This window comes from Sminthopsis crassicaudata, chromosome 3, assembly GCF_048593235.1.
Source record: "Sminthopsis crassicaudata isolate SCR6 chromosome 3, ASM4859323v1, whole genome shotgun sequence".
Lineage (NCBI taxonomy): Eukaryota > Metazoa > Chordata > Mammalia > Dasyuromorphia > Dasyuridae > Sminthopsis > Sminthopsis crassicaudata.
In genome coordinates, this window is record NC_133619.1 from 299,264,602 (window position 1) to 299,282,288 (window position 17,687).

The 17,687-nt window shown below is 34.4% G+C and overlaps 1 protein-coding gene and 1 long non-coding RNA gene across 12 annotated transcripts in view; one reads left to right on the top strand and one right to left on the bottom strand.

Moving 5' to 3' along the window:
• The window catches only part of MAP7D2 (MAP7 domain containing 2), a 172,358-nt gene that overhangs the window by 27,155 nt on the left and 127,516 nt on the right, over positions 1-17,687 (top strand). The gene's annotated exons all lie outside the window — the stretch shown is intronic.
• Positions 1-17,687, bottom strand: part of LOC141561426 (uncharacterized) — an 80,681-nt gene that overhangs the window by 19,573 nt on the left and 43,421 nt on the right. The window contains exons 3-4 of one of the 4 annotated variants that reach the window (XR_012488048.1): positions 14,796-14,864; positions 9,959-12,329 (exon numbers count right to left, since the gene is read on the bottom strand). The exons of the other annotated variants lie outside the window; for them this stretch is intronic. This is a non-coding gene — a long non-coding RNA (uncharacterized LOC141561426). Of the gene's footprint in view, positions 1-9,958; positions 12,330-14,795; positions 14,865-17,687 lie in introns of those variants that run through there. 4 annotated transcript variants of the gene reach the window in all.

A 17,687-nucleotide genomic window follows, 5' to 3' on the forward strand; every position in this document is an offset into this window, starting at 1 on the left:
GATACATACAAGGCCTCCCATTGTGAACATACTAGTGAGTAATGGCCCAGTTATATTTAACCACTTAACATCAATTATAGCTTTTACCCAGGTATATTTACTTAAGAGGTATAATAAAAACAAAAGTACAGTACCTCAAGAACAGTTTCTCTTCTTCCATCTTGGTCTGTGGCGATTGAATTTAGCTCAATTTCTACTTAATATTGGTTCTACAGTCTATGTCTAACTGACTGCAAAAGAATCCTTCTCTTAGGTATTACATGGTTTTCCTTAAAAATCACTCCTAGAGATTATTCCTTTCTCTTTAGCCATTGATGCATAACTGGCTGCAAAACTCCACTCTCGGGACACTGGAAAAATAGTATGCTTATTCTCCAATTACTTCAGCTAAGAAGGAAAGGAACAAATACAAAGGCTAAGGACTGAGACCTTTTTTTTTTAATGATTCATATATGGGGCTTAATAGGGAAGGCCTCTTAGAACCCACTGAATGCTGTCAGTCAAGGAAACCAACCATAAGCAGAGCAGCCAAGAGAAAATGGCCAAAGAAAATGGGCAAGGTTGACTCAGGCTTTTTTTGAATGTCAATTAAAAAACCTCCCATTCGCCAATTAGTTAGCTTACTGGAACCAGTTATTCAGTATCTTTGTACTCCCCAGGATCTCTACATGGGGAGATGATGTCAGATCTGCCCTGCCCATGTGCCATTTATAAACATGTAGTCACCAACCACAATTCCAAAGAACTTATGAACATGTTACCCACCTTCAGATAGAGAGCTTATAGTGCTTTTCTTTTTTTTAGACATGACTAATACAGAAATTTTTGTATAACTATACATGTTTTTCTTGCCTTCTCAATAGGAGGGAAGGAGAGAATTTGCATCTGAAAATAAATTTGAATTTTAAAAAATTATAAATATATGATCACATCTTCCTATCTCATTTCCTTTATTCTGTTGAGGCCACTGGTTTTACTTATTTCTTAAGATTAAACAAGCAATGTACTATGCTTTGGAGACACAAAATAGAGAACCATTCTCACTCTTAAGTAGCTTATGTTGAGAAAGATAAAGATGTTGTATTTACCAAAATGTAGAAAAAAGATTTTTGTAGCAATAAGGAGCCCATTGTTTCAGGAATGATAAAACAAATTGTGGTTTCTAAATAATTTCACTGTGATATAAGAAATGAATGCAGAGAAACATGATAAGACTGACAAAAAAAAGTAGAAGAAAGAAATTAGTATACATAAAGAGACTACAGAAATATAAACTGAAAAATCAATAGGAACAAAACTACTGAAACTGAACTAACTTCAAAATGATAATGACCAAGCTTGGCCTAAAAGAAGAAAAATGTTAAAAGAAGTTGTCTTCCCACTTCTTTGTAGAGATGGGGGGCTATGGATGTGGAACACTGTGTATAATGTCAGATTTTTTTGTTGATAAGTTTGCTGTTTTTCATTTTAAGGGATACTGATATAGAGAAATTTAACATAAAAACAAAAAATAAAAATTTGTTTAAAAAAAAGATTAAACAAGCAAGTTTTTATCTTGCATGTGATTTGTATGTAGACTATTGTGCAGCTTGAAACACTTGCAGAAAAGAAACAATTCAGAATCAACTTTTAAATGGGTAGGAAGCCAAATCATTTTCAGCAATTTAGAAAGATTAAGATCTTAATTAGGATTCTGCTGTTTTGCAGTTCATAATCTTTATATTGAATATAACATTTACAGTTTTTCATTTATTTGCCACACTTTCCTCCATGCTTTTTTTATAAGGATGCTGGGTGATAAAAATTGTCATTGCAGGAAAAATAGAACCATTTGAAGAAAAAGTAGTATCCAATGGTATGCTTTTAAAGTGAGCGTCACAAGTAAGAGTACTTGAGTGGTTGTATGTTCTTAAATTTTTTTTTTTTTATTCTTGTAGCTTTTTATTTACAAGATATATGCATGGGTAATTTTTCAGCACTGACAATTGCAAAACCTATTGCTCCAACTTTTCCCCTCCTTCTCCCCACCCCTTCCCTCAGATGGCAGATAGACCAATACATGTTAAATATGTTAAAGTATAAGTTAAATACAATATATATATACATGTCCATAGAGTTATTTTGCTGTACAAAAAGAAACAGTGGCAGCTAGGTGGTGCAGTGGATAGAGCACCAGCCTTGAATTCACGAGTTCAAATCTGGTCTTAGACACTTAACACTTCCTAGCTGTGTGACCCTGGGCAAGTCACTTAACCCCAGCCTCAGGAAAAAAACAAAAACAAAAAGAATCGGACTTTCAATAGTACAATTAGCCTGTGAAGGAAATAAAAAATGCAGGTGGAACAAAAATAGAGGGATTAGGAGTTCTATATAGTGGTTCATAGTCATCTCCCAGAGTTCTTTCGCTGTGTGTAACTGGTTCAGTTCATTACTGCTCTATTGGAACTGATTTGGTTCATCTCATTGTTGGAGAGGACCACGTCCATCAGAATTGATCATTCTATAGTATTGTTGTTGAAGTATATAATGATCTTCTGGTCCTGCTCATTTCACTCAGCATCAGTTCATGTAAGTCTCTCCAGGCCTTTCTGAAATCATCCTGCTTAAACCCTGTAATTTTTTTTTTTTTTTTTTGCATTCAGTTAAGATTCTTTTTAAACCCTGTAATTTTTAAAAATAATATTTTTTATTTTCAAAATACATGTAAAGATAGTTTTTCAACATTCCCTCTTGCAAAACCTTGTGTTCCAAATTTTTCTCCCTTCTCCCCACCTCTCCCTTAGACAGCAAGCAATCCAATATATGTTAAACATGTACAGTTCTTCTATATATATTTCAACATTTATCATGCTGCACAAGAAAACTCAGATCAAAAAAGAAAAAAGGTTGGAAAAGATAAAAAGCAAGCAACAACAAAGAAGATAAAAATACTATGTTATGATCTATATTCAGTTCATAGTCCTCTTTCTGGCTCTCCATCACAAGTCTTTTGGAATTGACCTCAATCATCTCTTTGTTGAAAAGAGTCAAGTCCATCAGAATTGATCATCATATAGTCTTGTTGTTGCTGTGTACAATGATCTCCAGGTTCTGTTCATTTCACTTAACATCAGTTCATGTAAGTCTTCCCCAGGTCTTTCTGAAATCAGGCTGTTAATCATTCCAATACATTCATTTATCATAACTTATTCAGCCATTCCCCACTGATGGTCATTAAATTCAAAGACACACATAAATTCCAGACACTTATCCTGAGCAAATATTGCATGTAGCAAAGAGCCCAGGAACCTTTCTAATGAGAAGCTTGTAGTTTTTAGCAGTAATATTCAGCTTATTTAAAGTTTTTTGAAGCAGAAATTTGGGAAGGATCTCCTGATACCTGACATATTTTAGCTACAACGAGACTTTGTCTTAATAAAAAAAATTTTTTTAGAAAGGATGATTAACCACACAAATGGGTCAAACCCCACAAATCCCCCATAGAAACTGAGATAATTCCAAAACAGACAAAATCCTTTACTTTACTGTTTCTCATATCTCCTTTGAATCTGAATTGGCAGTATTGCTTGTCCCTGAATTGAGTTCATTCACTCAGCCAGCAATTTATTAAGCTCCTACTATGTGCCAGGCACTGGAAGATAAAAATACAAAAATGAAATAGTAATTGATGGGGTATAGCCAAATGGTGAGGTCTAGATAAGGGATACCTAAATAAAGTTAGGATTAATTGAAGCCTAGTGGCAGGTTTGGGGCACAGGGAGTCAAATGGAGCTCCTCTGCAACCCCTTTGGATTCGGCACAAGGATACAAAGTTAAATTAGTTCTAGTGGCGGCATGAGAGTCCCCTGTAAATGAATTTACAGGCCCGAAAACCTAGATTGATTTTAAAAAAAAAAAAAAAAAAAAAAAAGGTTTATTGTAGGGTTTGGAAATAAGGTTAAAGTCTGGTTAGTAAAAAGTATTAGAGAGAGGAAGAAATACACCATAAGTGGCGGACAGAGAGTCTGTGATGCAAAGCATGGTGCTTACATGTTTCGACTCTCTGCCAAGAGATGATTCCAGCTTGGCTCTTTTATTTGCTTGAAAGGGGCCTATGGGTGGAGTCCTAAGTTGATTCCTGGAGGGCCAGAACCCACCAGGTGGGGGTTAGGAAACCTGAGCAGATCATTAGAATGGGGGCTGAGTATAGCCCAAATTAGCTCAGATACGGATCTCTCCCCTTGCAGTACAAAAGGGTGGTTTTGACCAGATCTTATAAGTCAAAGGTCAATCCCAAAGGGGGTTGAAGATCAGAAAGGAATCTTAAAGGGGCCTACGCCCTCATCAGTAAATTTTTTTAAAAATACTTTTAGTAATTTCTACTTTTGTTATCCTGAACTTGCCAAACCCCAGTTATGACAGACTCTTCCATATATTAAGAACAGAGAAAAAGGATTTTATGTAAAACCTCACATCCTGTTGCAAACAGCTTGTCAGTTTAAAAAATACTAGATGAATTCATTGCATTAGTTCTAAGGTTTGTCTGCTTCTATGTCTCCCTCTGAACTTTTTTTTCCCTGAGTTTTAAAAAAATGTTTAAATGACCCTTTTTTCTTTCTTTTCTTCTGAATCACCATCACTTACCCCTTTCACTCGTAAATAGTTCATTTTTGACAGGCTGAATATTACCCAGCATTTTTAGTGTCCCTTGCTTTGAATAATGATTCTTACATGGCATCCTCTTTGTGTACTCTCTTATATATATCATATTATATATATATCATGTTATTGGAGCATGGGGGTATGGAATGACAGAACCCCAAATGTTTGGGGAGTGGTAGTTTGAATCCCCAAAAATAGGGGAGTTGGGGCTGTGTCTCAAGGGGTCTAAAAGAATTATAGGCTTAGGCTTTCTCCAAATCAAGAGTTAAAGATTTTATTATGCTTTTAGTAGTGAACTTAATTTCCAAAAAGGAGTTTTAATGATTAACAGGTGAAAGAGGAGGGAGAAAATGGCATTAATATAGACTAAGTCCTAATAAACTAGCTGTAACAAAGTGGGTAGTTCTTAATGAATTTTCAAAGAAATGGGGGATTAGTAGATTCTTTTAAGAGAAAAATAACCTCAGGGGTTGACATCATAACTTGCCTTTCTGATTGGACTTGTGCATGTCAATGCAAGGAATTGGGAGAGGAATTCAACCCTGATTCAACCAAAGTTGTCTTAAAGCAATAAAAGATTTGCTTAACACTTAATGACTGCCCCCCAATAGTCTTGCCCGTGCTCCTCTCTGCTTGCCTTAAAAACTAGTTTAGACAGTAAAAATTTGGCCCTCTGTTACTATCGCCCCCCTCTCATGGTCCATACTGCTACCAAAGACCTGGAGTCTTTTTATATCATTATTATAGTTATTTATGTAAATGACATAACTGGTGACTAAATAAGTTTTATGAAAGTAGGGACAATATATTTAAACTTTGTATGTAAACTTTGTTGTTGGAATTTTTAATTAAAAATAATTTTAAAAAAGGATGATTAACCACACAAATTCCCATAGAAACTGTGAGATAATTGCAAAATATATGGAATGGTTTGTCATCTCCTTCTGCAGTGCATTTTACAGCTAAAGAAACTGAGGCAAGTGACTTGCCCAGGGTCACTCAGTAAAAGAAATCTTCCTAGCTTCAGCCCTGGAATTCTTTCCACTAAAGCACCTAGCTGCCTAATTATATTTAGTTAAGTGTTTTGCATACTAAGGATTAATAAATAATTTTGAATTGAACTTAATTGAATTGACAATGTTAGTATCCCTGTGACTGAAATTGTATTTGGCTCTTCAGACCCTAGAAATTAGTTAAATCCAGTCACCATTTATCTTTCCTTTTTTTTTTTAATTTATTTTTTAAATTTTATAATTATAAATTTTTTGACAGTATATATGCATGAGTAATTTTTTTATAACATTATCCCTTGTATTCATTTTTCCAAATTTTCCCCTCCCTCCCTCTATTCCCTCCCCTAGATGACAGGCAATACCATACATTTTACATGTGTTACAGTATAACCTAGATGTAATATATGTATGTAAATACCATTTTTTTTTTTTGTTGCACATTAAGTATTAGATTCCGAAGGTATAAGTAACCTGGGTAGATAGACAGTAGTGCTAACAATTTACATTCACTTCCCAGTGTTCCTTCTCTGGGTGTAGTTGTTTCTGTCCATCATTGATCAACTGGAAGTGAGTTGGATCTTCTTTATGTTGAAGATATCCACTTCCATCAGAATACATCTTCATACAGCATTGTTGTTGAAGTGTACAGCGATCTTCTGGTTCTGTTCATTTCACTCAGGATCAGTTCATGTAAGTCACTCCAAACCTTTCTGTATTCCTCCTGCTGGTCATTTCTTACAGAGCAATAATATTCCATAGCTTTCATATACCATAATTTACCCAACCATTCTCCAATTGATGGTCATCCATTCATCTTCTAGTTTCTAGCCACTACGAAAAGAGCTGCCACAAACATTTTGGCACATACAGGTCCCTTTCCCCTCTTTAGTATTTCTTTGGGATATAAGCCCAATAGCAGCACTGCTGGATCAAAGGGTATGCACAGTTTGATAACTTTTTGGGGATAGTTCCAAATTGCTCTCCAGAATGGTTGGATTCTTTCACAACTCCACCAACACTGTATTAGTGTCCCAGTTTTTCCACATCCCCTCCAACATTCATCATTATCTTTTTCTGTCATCTTAGCCAATCTGACAGGTGTGTAGTGGTATCTCAGAATTGTCTTAATTTGCATTTATCTGATCAGTAGTGATTTGGAACACTCTTTCATATGAGTGGATATAATTTCAATTTAATCATCTGAGAATTGTCTGTTCATATCCTTTGACCATTTATCAATTGGAAAATGGTTTGATTTCTTATAAATTAGGCTCTATATATTTTGGAAATGAGACCTTTATCAGAACCTTTAACTGTAAAAAATATTTTCCCAATTTGTTACTTCCCTTCTAATCTTGTTTGCATTAGTATTGTTTGTATAGAAACTTTTTAGTTTGATGTAATCAAAATCTTCTATTTTGTGTTCGATAATGATCTCTAGTTCTCCTCTGGTCATAAATTCCTTCCTCCTCCACAGGTCTGAGAGGTAGACTATTTTCTGTTCCTCTAATCTATTTATAATCTCATTCTTTATGCCTAAATCATGGACCCATTTTGATCTTATCTTGGTATATGGTGTTAAGTGTGGATCCATATCTAATTTCTACCATACTAATTTCCAATTTTCCCAACAGTTTTTTTCAAATAATGAATTTTTATCCCAAATGTTGCTATCTTTGGGTTTGTCAAACACTAGATTGCTATAGATGTACCCTTTTTTGTCCTTTGTACCTAATCTGTTCCATTGATTGACTGGTCTTGACTGGTCTATTTCTTAGCCAATACCAAATGGTTTTGGTGACTGCTGCTATATAATATACCTTTAGATCAGGTACCCATAGACCACCTTCATCTGACTTTTTTTTCATTAGTTCCCTTGAAATTCTCGACCTTTTATTCTTCCATATAAATTTTGTTGTTATTTTTTCTAGGTCATTGAAATAGTTTCTTGGGAGTCTGATTGGTATAGCACTAAATAAATAGATTAGTTTGGGGAGTATTGTCATCTTTATTATATTCGCTCGGCCAATCCAAGAGCACTGAATGTCTTTCCAGTTATTTAAATCTGACTTTATTTTTGTGGCAAGTGTTTTGTAATTTTGTTCATATAATTCCTGACTTTTCTTTGGTAGATGGATTCCCAAATATTTTATACTCTCAACATTTGTTTAGATTGGAATTTCTCTTTGTATCTCTTGCTGTTGCATTTTGTTGGTGATGTATAAAAATGCTGAGGATTTATATGGATTTATTTTGTATCCAGCAACTTTGCTAAAGTTGTGAATTATTTCTAATAACTTTTTATTAGAATCTCTGGGGTTTTCTAAATATACCATCATATCATCTGCAAAGAGTGACAGTTTGATTTCCTCATTACCTACTCTTATTCCTTTAATCTCTTTCTCGACTCTTATTGCCAAGGCTAGCATTTCTAATACAATATTGAATAGTAATGGTGATAGTGGGCAACCTTGTTTCACTCCTGATCTTACTGGGAAAGGTTGCAGTTTATCTCCATTACATATTATGTTTACTGACAGTCGTAAATATATGCTCCTGACTATTCTAAAGAATAGTCCATTTATTCTTGTACTCTCAAGCGTTTTTAGTAGGAATGGATGTTGGATTTTATCAAATGCTTTTTCTGCATCTACTGAGATGATCATATGGTTTTTATTAATTTGATTATTAATATGGTCAATTATATTAATAGTTTTCCTAATATTAAACCAGCCCTGCATTCCTGGTATAAATCCCACTTGGTCATAGTGTATTATCCTGGGGATGATTTTCTGAAGTCTTTTTGCTAATATCTTATTTAAGATTTTAGCATCAATATTCATTAAGGACTATTTATAATTCCAAACATATCAAGGACTCCTCTCCTTTTAGAGTGTGCTTTTCATAGCTACTAAATAAATACTTCCTGGCTTTCCAGATTCACTTACAAAGTCGCCAACCTCGCCCTAACTAAGCTGAATAATACACTACTCTATGCCATTCATGTGTATTTCATAGATACTGGGTTTTATCTTATTCCTTTGTGTATTTGCAGTCTTTTTTTTTTTTTTTTTTTTTTTTGCAGTAGAGATGGCTTTGTTACTGCTTCTGACACAAGGCCAGTTTTCTTTTATTGGGGCCTCATTGATACTGCATCTCCCTTTCAAATGCAAAAAGAGCTTAGAATGCCTTCCTACTTTCCTCCCTTCCTTTTCTGCTTTGGCACAGAGTAGTGGAAAAAGCACTGGATTTGGCAGCAAGATTTAGATACGAGTTTCTAATATCATAAATCACGGCATAATGAGAGAAGTTTAGATCATAAATCACTACAAAATGAGAGGGTTACTGTAAGGTCCTTTCCAATTGTGACATTCTATGATTTATTAATAATTTACTATTTTTAAAGCACTGTTGTGGGTAGGTAATACAAAAATAGATAAAATTGACACTCTTTCAAGAAGCTTACAATCTAGGACAGGTAGTCTTTTGTTTTATTTTTATTTTTAAATTAATTTTTAAATAAATTTGAATTTTAAAATTCTTTGGTTTTAATTTTTGAAATTCTCCTCTCTTCCCTAAGCAATATGATACCTGTTATACCTGTTACACATATGAAGTCATGGAAAACATTTATATATCAACCATGTTGCATATGCATACACACATACACACACATACATATACACAGAGAGATTTCTGAGTCAGCTGTGTTGCTGAGAAAAACAGGCAAGAAAAATTAAGTAAAAAGACACATGCTTTAGTCTGTACTCAGAATCCATCGGATCTCTCTCTGGAGGTGAAGAGGATTTTTCATTCATTCTTTGGAGTTATCATGGGTTGTATTGTTCAGAATAGCTGAGTTCTTCACAGTGGATCATGATACATTACTGCTACTATGTATAATGTTCTCCTAGTTCTTCTCTCTTCACTTTGTATCAGTTGATGTCATCTCAAATTTTTCTGAAACCATCCCCCTCATTTTTTTTAATAAAATATTGTTTCATCACAATCATATATCTCTATGTTTATTCTCTGTTTATTCTCTAATTGATGGGAATCCCCTCAATTTCCTACCAAAAAAAAGTTGCTATAAATATTTTTAATAAAAATCCATTCCCCTTTTCTCTGATTTCTTTGAGATACAAACCTCATAGTAGAACTGCAAGATCGAAAGGTTTGCAGTTTTATATCCCTTTGACCATAATAGAACAGACATTAAAAAAAAATTCAATAATATTTTATTTTTCAAGTCACATGTAAAAATAGTTTTTGATATTTATTTTTGAGTTCTCAATTTTTTTCTCCCCCCCTCTTCAAGATAGTAAGCAATCCAATGTAGGTTTTACATGTACAATCCTTTAAGCTATATTTTCATATTCATGTTGTAAAAGAAAAAGAAAAACACAAGAAAAAAGCAAACAAAAAGTGAAAATAATAGCTTCAATCTTCATTCAATCTCCATAGTTTTCTCTCTGGATAAAGATAGCATTTTCTGTCCTGTCATAGTAGATCATCATGCAATCTTGCCGTTACTGTATACAGTATTCTCTTCATTCTGCTCACTTCATTCAGCATCAAGAACAGATATTCTTTTTTTAAGCTTCTTTATTTTCAAATATATGCATAGTTTTCAATATTCATCTTTGTAAAACCTTGTATTCCAAATTTTTTTCCTCCCTCCCTTAGATGGCAAGTACTCCAATATATGTTAAATATATGCAATTCTTCTATACATATTTCCAAAATTATCATGCTGTACAAGAAAAATCAGATTATAAAAAAAGCCCTCTTTCTGGGTATAGATAGGCCTCTCCATCACAAGACCATTGGAAATGGCAATAGCATTGTTGAATCATCTCATTGTTGAAGAGAGCCCATCCATCAGAACTGATCATCATATAGTCTTATAATTGTAGTGCATAATGATCTCCTTGTTCTGCTCACTTTACTCAGCATCTGTTAATATTTCTCTCCAGGCCTCTCTGAAATCATACTGCTGATCATTTCTTATAAAACAATAATATTCCATAACATCCATGTACCAGAATTTATTAAGTCATTCTCCAGTTGACAGGCATTCATTCACTCAGTTTCCAATTCCTTACCACTACAAAAAGGGCTGTTGAAGAACAAATATTCTTAATATTTTTGTATAATAGGTCCCTTTGGCAGTCTGGTAAATTATATGGACCCCTTCTGAGAACAGTTTTTAAATGCATAAAATACAAAGATTACAAAAAAAAAAAAAAGAAATGTAGAGTATATATGTGTATATATATATGTGCATATGTGTATGTGTATAAATGTACATATATATTTTTAAGAAGTTCATGTTCCCCAGGTGATAACTCTGATCTAATACAAGAGATAAGGCATATAGTATAGGTATTTGTTGTAGATATAAAGAAGTAAGTGCATACCCAGAACAGGGTGCCAGAGAGCTGAGGGAGGTGTAAAGATGAATGATATAAATCTGTGTCTTCAAACAACTCATGATTAAATGAGGAAGATAAAACAGATAGCATAAGTAAGTATTATATAGAATAGAACATGATGAATACATGAGAGATCTGAAGGATGGTTCAGTTCATGGGGGGAGAGATAGTCTAGCCTTGAGGTTTATGAAGACTGGAAGAAGTAACATTCAAGCTTTGAAGGTTTGGGTAATATTTCAACAGGTAAAGATGGTGGGGTTTGAGTAGAAAAGGGCATTTCAATTTTTTGGGAAGGGCATTCAGATGGAAAAGATCAGGGTGTGTTTGGGAAACAGCAAGATGTCCAGTTTGTCTGGGTGCAGAGTGTAAGGCCAGAAAATTAGAAAAATTTGGAAAGGATCAAACAATATTATGCATCTATTACTGTGCTAAAAAAACTGAGAATTGAAATATTAGGCCAAAGGTTTTGAATTTATTAGCCATAGTATTGTCACTTTTTTATTATTGTTTACTTGTTTTTTTCTTCATTTTTTTCCCCCTTTTGATCAGATTTTTCTTGTGCAACAGGACAAATTGAAAATATGTTTTAAAAGAATTGCACATATTTAGCCTATATTAGATTGCTTGCTATCTTGGGTGGGGGGAAGAGGAAAGAGGGAGAAAAATTTGGAACAAAAGATTTTGCAAAGATGAATGTTGAAAACTATCTTTGTATGTATTTGGAAAAATAAATAACTATTTAAAAACAGTATGGCAAAAAAAAGTTTTTAATTTGTTTCATTAATGTGCATTTAAATAATAAAACAACAGAGAGGGTATTATGTGTCTTGGGAGAATTACAGAGAGTTTAGAGGAGACCATGTAATTATTCTGGAAGAATAAGGAAGAAGAAAACTGAAATGGCATAAATTTTGCAATAGATTTGCAAACTGGTTGCTCACATATAGGGATAAAGGAGAATTAAATAGAGACTGTGTACAGATTCTTGTTGAGTCATTTTAGTTGTGTTTAACTCTCCATAACTCCATTTGGGATTTTCTTCAGAGAGTGGTTTGCAATTTCCTTCTCCAGTTCATTTTACAAATGAGGAAACTGAGGTAAGCAGGATTGAGTGACTTTCCCAGGGTCACACAGCTAGTAAGTGTCTGAGGTAAAATTTGAACTGAGGTCTTCTTGTCTCCAGGGCTAGTGCTTTATCCACTGTACCCCTTAGTTACCTTGAGTGCAGATTATATCACACCTATTCACAAGATTCCATAAATATTTGTTAATTACCTACTTTGTACCAGGAATAATGCTAAGCACCATGAAGGATACAAAAATGAATTGAGATTTTTACCCTTTGAAAAATACACAGTGAAAATAACTGTGAAGAATCTGTATTTTCAAGATGTTTAGGACATGTTTGGGTTATTTGGGATTTAGGTTAGTACGTCTTACCAATATGCTTTTCAAATTTTAAGCATTTAAATAAATACAGAAAGCAAAGCTAAAAATAATTGAATGCTTGTACAATTTCATTAAATTTTTTTTATTGTACTTTGGATGGAAAGTAGTATTTGCTTTCATGGCTCTCTCTGATTTCATTTCCTTCTGTATATTTTTCCAGATTTTTGGTTGCTATTATAATTATTTTACATGATTGTATAATTTTCTGGTTCTCCTTTTTTCCCCTCTGTATCACTACATAAATATCTTTTTACACATTTCTTTGTATTCTTTGTAATCTTTTTTTTCTTTCTCTCTCATTTTTTGGGGGGGAAGGTGAGGATCTGAGATTTGCTGATTAGTGAGAGGCTTCCTTAAGAACATTCTCTCTACTAAAGCACATTGGCAGCCTCTGTGCAATTTATAGTCTTAGAGAATTTCCAAGGGCATTTAAAAGTTAATTGACTTGCACTCACTTAGTATGGAGATAGAAGATGTAAAAGGTAAGACTTGAACTAGTAATTCTTTGTCTTTGAATAAATTACCTATAATGTTTTTTAAATTAAGACCCTGTCTTTTCTGAGGAGAGATATGAAATAGTTATTATTTAGAAACATAGGAATCTTGACATGATGTCATGCTCGGGGTCTAGACCAAAGGAAAAGATTATGGGTAACCTATAGCATGTTCATAACAATAGTCAACATTTATATTTCACCCATTATGTAAGTACTTTATGACTATCATCTCATTTGATTCTCACAGCAACTCTGGGAAATAGATACTGTTGTTATCCCTATTTTAGAGATGAGGAAATTTTGGCAAACAAATTAAGTGACTTTTTCTGATTAACACAGCTAATAAGTATCAGAGGCTATACTTGAACTCAGGTCTTTTTGACTCTTGGCTCAGTGCTCTATCCACTCATCCACTTTGCTGCCCCCTTTTTCTTTGGATACATCTAATAGCTAAATCTCCCCTTCTGTCCATACTCCCAATATAATTTGAGATAATTTCATGGTCCATGTGTGTATGTGTTACATAATAGTCATGGTAGGGAAAAGAGAAAATGAATTTGTGTCCTGGAATTCTATTTACTGCTTTATTATAAAAGGTCTTAGGTATGATCCTGTTGTATATCAAACTGTTGGCTGAGCCTAAGTCCCTGCTGTGAATCTAAGATTTGCCAAATTCCAAAATCTCTAAGAGAAAATTCAAATGCCTTGTCACTTACTGTTAGTTACCATCTCAGAATTAAGCCAGGAAATAATTATAAATAATTAATTTTGACAAAAGTAGACAAGACCCTAACTGAAGAATTTTCTAACTTTTTTTGTGCTGTAGATATGTCTTTATGTAAACGTGTATGGTATATGTGTTAGATTAAATCTTGAACATTGATTTGATTATGACGGGTATGAACAGGTTCATCCATATTTCTCAGTCTTATAAGATAGTAAAATAGTGTATCTGTTTGAACAAGATTTGTTCTTTTTATACTGTAGATGTCTAAACATAAAACTCTAAAAAGTTCCTGATTTTTAATGAGGGTTTTTTTTTATTTATTTAAAAACAGAAAACTCCCTCCATCCTGATCTTAAAATCCTATTTACCCTTTTCCTGGGAGGGACCAGTCCCAACGAAGTTTCCCACACAGACCACATTCACCAAAAGCAAACACCAAAGCCACGTTCAGTGACCCCATCCAAACTAATGGGAACTGAGGATTCTTGGATGTTCCTGCCACATTTTTTTGAAAATAGTTGATTCATTAAGTAGACTAGATTAATATAATAGCTGGTACTTATCTAGTAGTGCTTTGAGTTTTGCAAAGAGATTTAAATATGGCATTTTATTTGAACCTTATTATGTGAAGTAACTTTGTTATTATCCTTTTTTTTTTTTTAGAGGTGAAATATAGAGGCACCTAGGGTAATCTAGCTAGTATAGTATGTATTTGAGACAAAATTTAATTCCCACTTGGAATCTATCCACTGCTTTGATGAGCAGCTTTTATGCCACCTTAACTTCATCTTTCAAAAAGAACTAACAGTATGTAGCTCAAAGGTTTGGGTAAGATGTTGATTCTTCTCCCCGCCCCCTCCACTGCCATCCTTTTTTTCCTTTAAAAACTTTGATTTTTTTTTACATCATTATCATTTCTCTAGCACCCATTCCTTCCCCTTCTCCCATGTGATTTGTCCCCTGTACCATCCAGTTTAGCAAAATAAAATAAATATGAATATTCATTCCATACCACTTGAAGCCCTCTACTTACTTCTCTACAGAATAGAGACTTGCTTTATTGTCAATTCTGGACTTTTTTTTTTTCAGAAATATTCTTAGTCTGGAAAAAAATAAGAACATTTAGAATTGTTTATTCAGAATTACTTAAACAGTAATGCATTTTATGTTGCTAAACCACCCAGATTTTTAGTACTAAATTCTCTGCTCTTTGAATGTCTCCCCAAAGTCACAGTTAGTAGGGCAGAGTGAGGCTAAATTCCACCATAATAGGAACAGCTGTGTTGTTCCTTCTGTGGCCCTTGGGGAAGAACAGCATCTGGCCCATGCTGGAACACCTGGAGTGCTTGTTCTCATGCAAAACTCAATGAATTATGTTGTTGGTTATTTCTCCTGAGTTCCAAAGTGGATTTCTAAAGATTGATGTTTTATTCCTAGCTAATGCCATAACACAGAATGAACATTATAGGGTTCAGATTGTGTCATTCATTGAAGTGGAGGTCCAATGGAAAGGTGGGGCATTATGAGGCAGTGGTGATGAAGAGAAGGGGACAGGAGCACCAAAATTGCTTATTTCTAAATAATATAGATGGGATTGTCTTACTGTTTCTATTATATCTTCAATTCTTAGCACAGTACTTGGCAACAATAATAAATTAGTAATATAGTAAGTAGTATTTATAGAGCACTTTAAGGTTTCCATTACAAATATTATCTCATTTTATTATCTCAACAACCCTCAGAGATAGGTGCTGTTATTATTCCCATTTTTCAGATGAGGAAACTAAGACAGATTATTCCTTAATAGAATATTTTTATAGTTACATAGCTGGGAAATGTATCTGAGGGAGGTAGGATTTGAACTCAGATAATCCTGACACCTCATGAAGTTTTCTGATCACTAGCATTTTTCTGCCAAGTATTTAGATGTTATTTTAATTTATTTACTTTATATAGCTAGAGTGCTGGATTTGTCAGTGGTACTTGGGGGGCTAAGCACAAGAGTCAGCCCTTGCCCTTCAAGAGCTTACATTCTCATAACATGAGAAGATACAAGTAGGAGAGTGGTGACTAGGAAGTCACAGGAATGGAGGAATGGAGGGATGCTCTTTGGGTGGCAAGATGGCCCCAAGATTTGGTCTGACACTGGATAAACATAGTGGGTCAGGTGAGTTGGCTCTTATTCACCAATAGAGACTGCTCAGGCAGAGGCCAGAAGTCCCAAAGCTGAGTAGATTAACTCTCCTACACATGTCTATACGTGTGGCTATATGGCAGAGATGCTACAAAAGGGGATACCTGCTCAGATTGATTGTGTTTATCTTATGTTTATCTCTAATTTGTAGTTATAGAATTATAGAATTTAGAGCTGGGAGAGACCCTAGTAATCATCCAACTCAATCCCCTCATTTTACAGAAAGAAACTGAACCTCAAAAGTTACTTGCCCAAGTAGTGTCAATAGAGCCAGGATTTGAACCCAGTCTTTTTCACTCCAAATCCATTGCTTTTTCCATGTTTCTATAGTCTGCTACATAGAATTTCCCTAATATCTGTATAATACTTCTGTGCAGTCTCATGCATGATACCACATTCAACTAATTGACCAGCATGATTTGGGGGCATTTGACTCTCTTGTAGATGGGGCTCTGTGAGCATACACACAAATGCATCCAAGAGAAAAGGATCCTTAACCAGATCAGAAAATTCCCTCACTCTTTTCCTCTGTTTCATTCTTTTCCAATTCATGTATTTTCTGTACAATGCCCCCATTTCTGTTTTATGTGCCCTTAGTTTTGTTTTCCCCTTTGAGGCTGAATCTCTTCTCTTATAGCTCTGTGTGGCATAATTTTTTAATATATATGTTTATGTATATAAAGCTTTTTATTTCCAAAACATATAGATAGATAGTTTTCGACATTCACCCTTGCAAAACCTTGTGTTCCAATTTTTTTTCTTTCTCCCTTTCCTCCCCCTCCCGTAGAAGGCAAGTAATCCAATATATGTTAAACATGTGCAGTTCTTCTATACAGATTTCCACAATTATCATGCTGTACTAGAAAAATCAAAACAAAAAGAAAAAAAATGAGAAAGAAAACAATTTGCAAGCAAACAACAAAAAATGAGAACACTATGTTGTGATCCACACTCAGTCCCACAGTCTCTCTCTGGGTGTAGATGGCTCTCTCCATCACAAGATCATTGGAACTGGCCTGAATGACCTCAGTATTGAAGAGAGCCATGCCCATCAGAATTAATCATCATATAATCTTGTTGCTGTGTATAATGATCTCCTGGTTCTGATCATTTCACTTAGCATCAGTTCACGAAGGTCTCTCCAAGCCTTTCTGAAATCATTCTGCTGATTGTTTCTTCCAGAATAATAATATTCCATAGCATTCATATCCCATAACTTACTCAGCCATTCTCCAATTCATGGGCATCCACTCAATTTCCAGCTTCTAGCCACAACAAAAAGGGCTGTTACATTCATTTTTGCACATGAGGGTTCCTTTTCCCCTTTTAATGATCTCTCTAGATACAGGCTCAGTAGACACTGCTAGATCAAAGGTTAAGGCATAATTTCTCCCTCTCCTTTCAATGGGTAAATGATTCTTTCTGGCTTTGAAGCAATAATTGGAGATAAGGATGAAATAATGACAGGATATATACACCAAGGACATCTGAAACAATGGGGAAAATTCCAGCTATACCAAAAAGTATTTATGGCATAACTTTTTGTTATGGCAACAAAAAACTGGAAACAAAATGGGTCTGTCCACTGAGGGAGTCACCCTAAGTATGGAGAAAGGAGGGAGGAAACAATTTAAACAATGAACACTGAGAGGTAAAAGAAAACATTAGCACTCTGGTGAGTGTAATGACTAATCTTGACTTAAAGGTTTGGATGATGAAATCTCCCTCTCT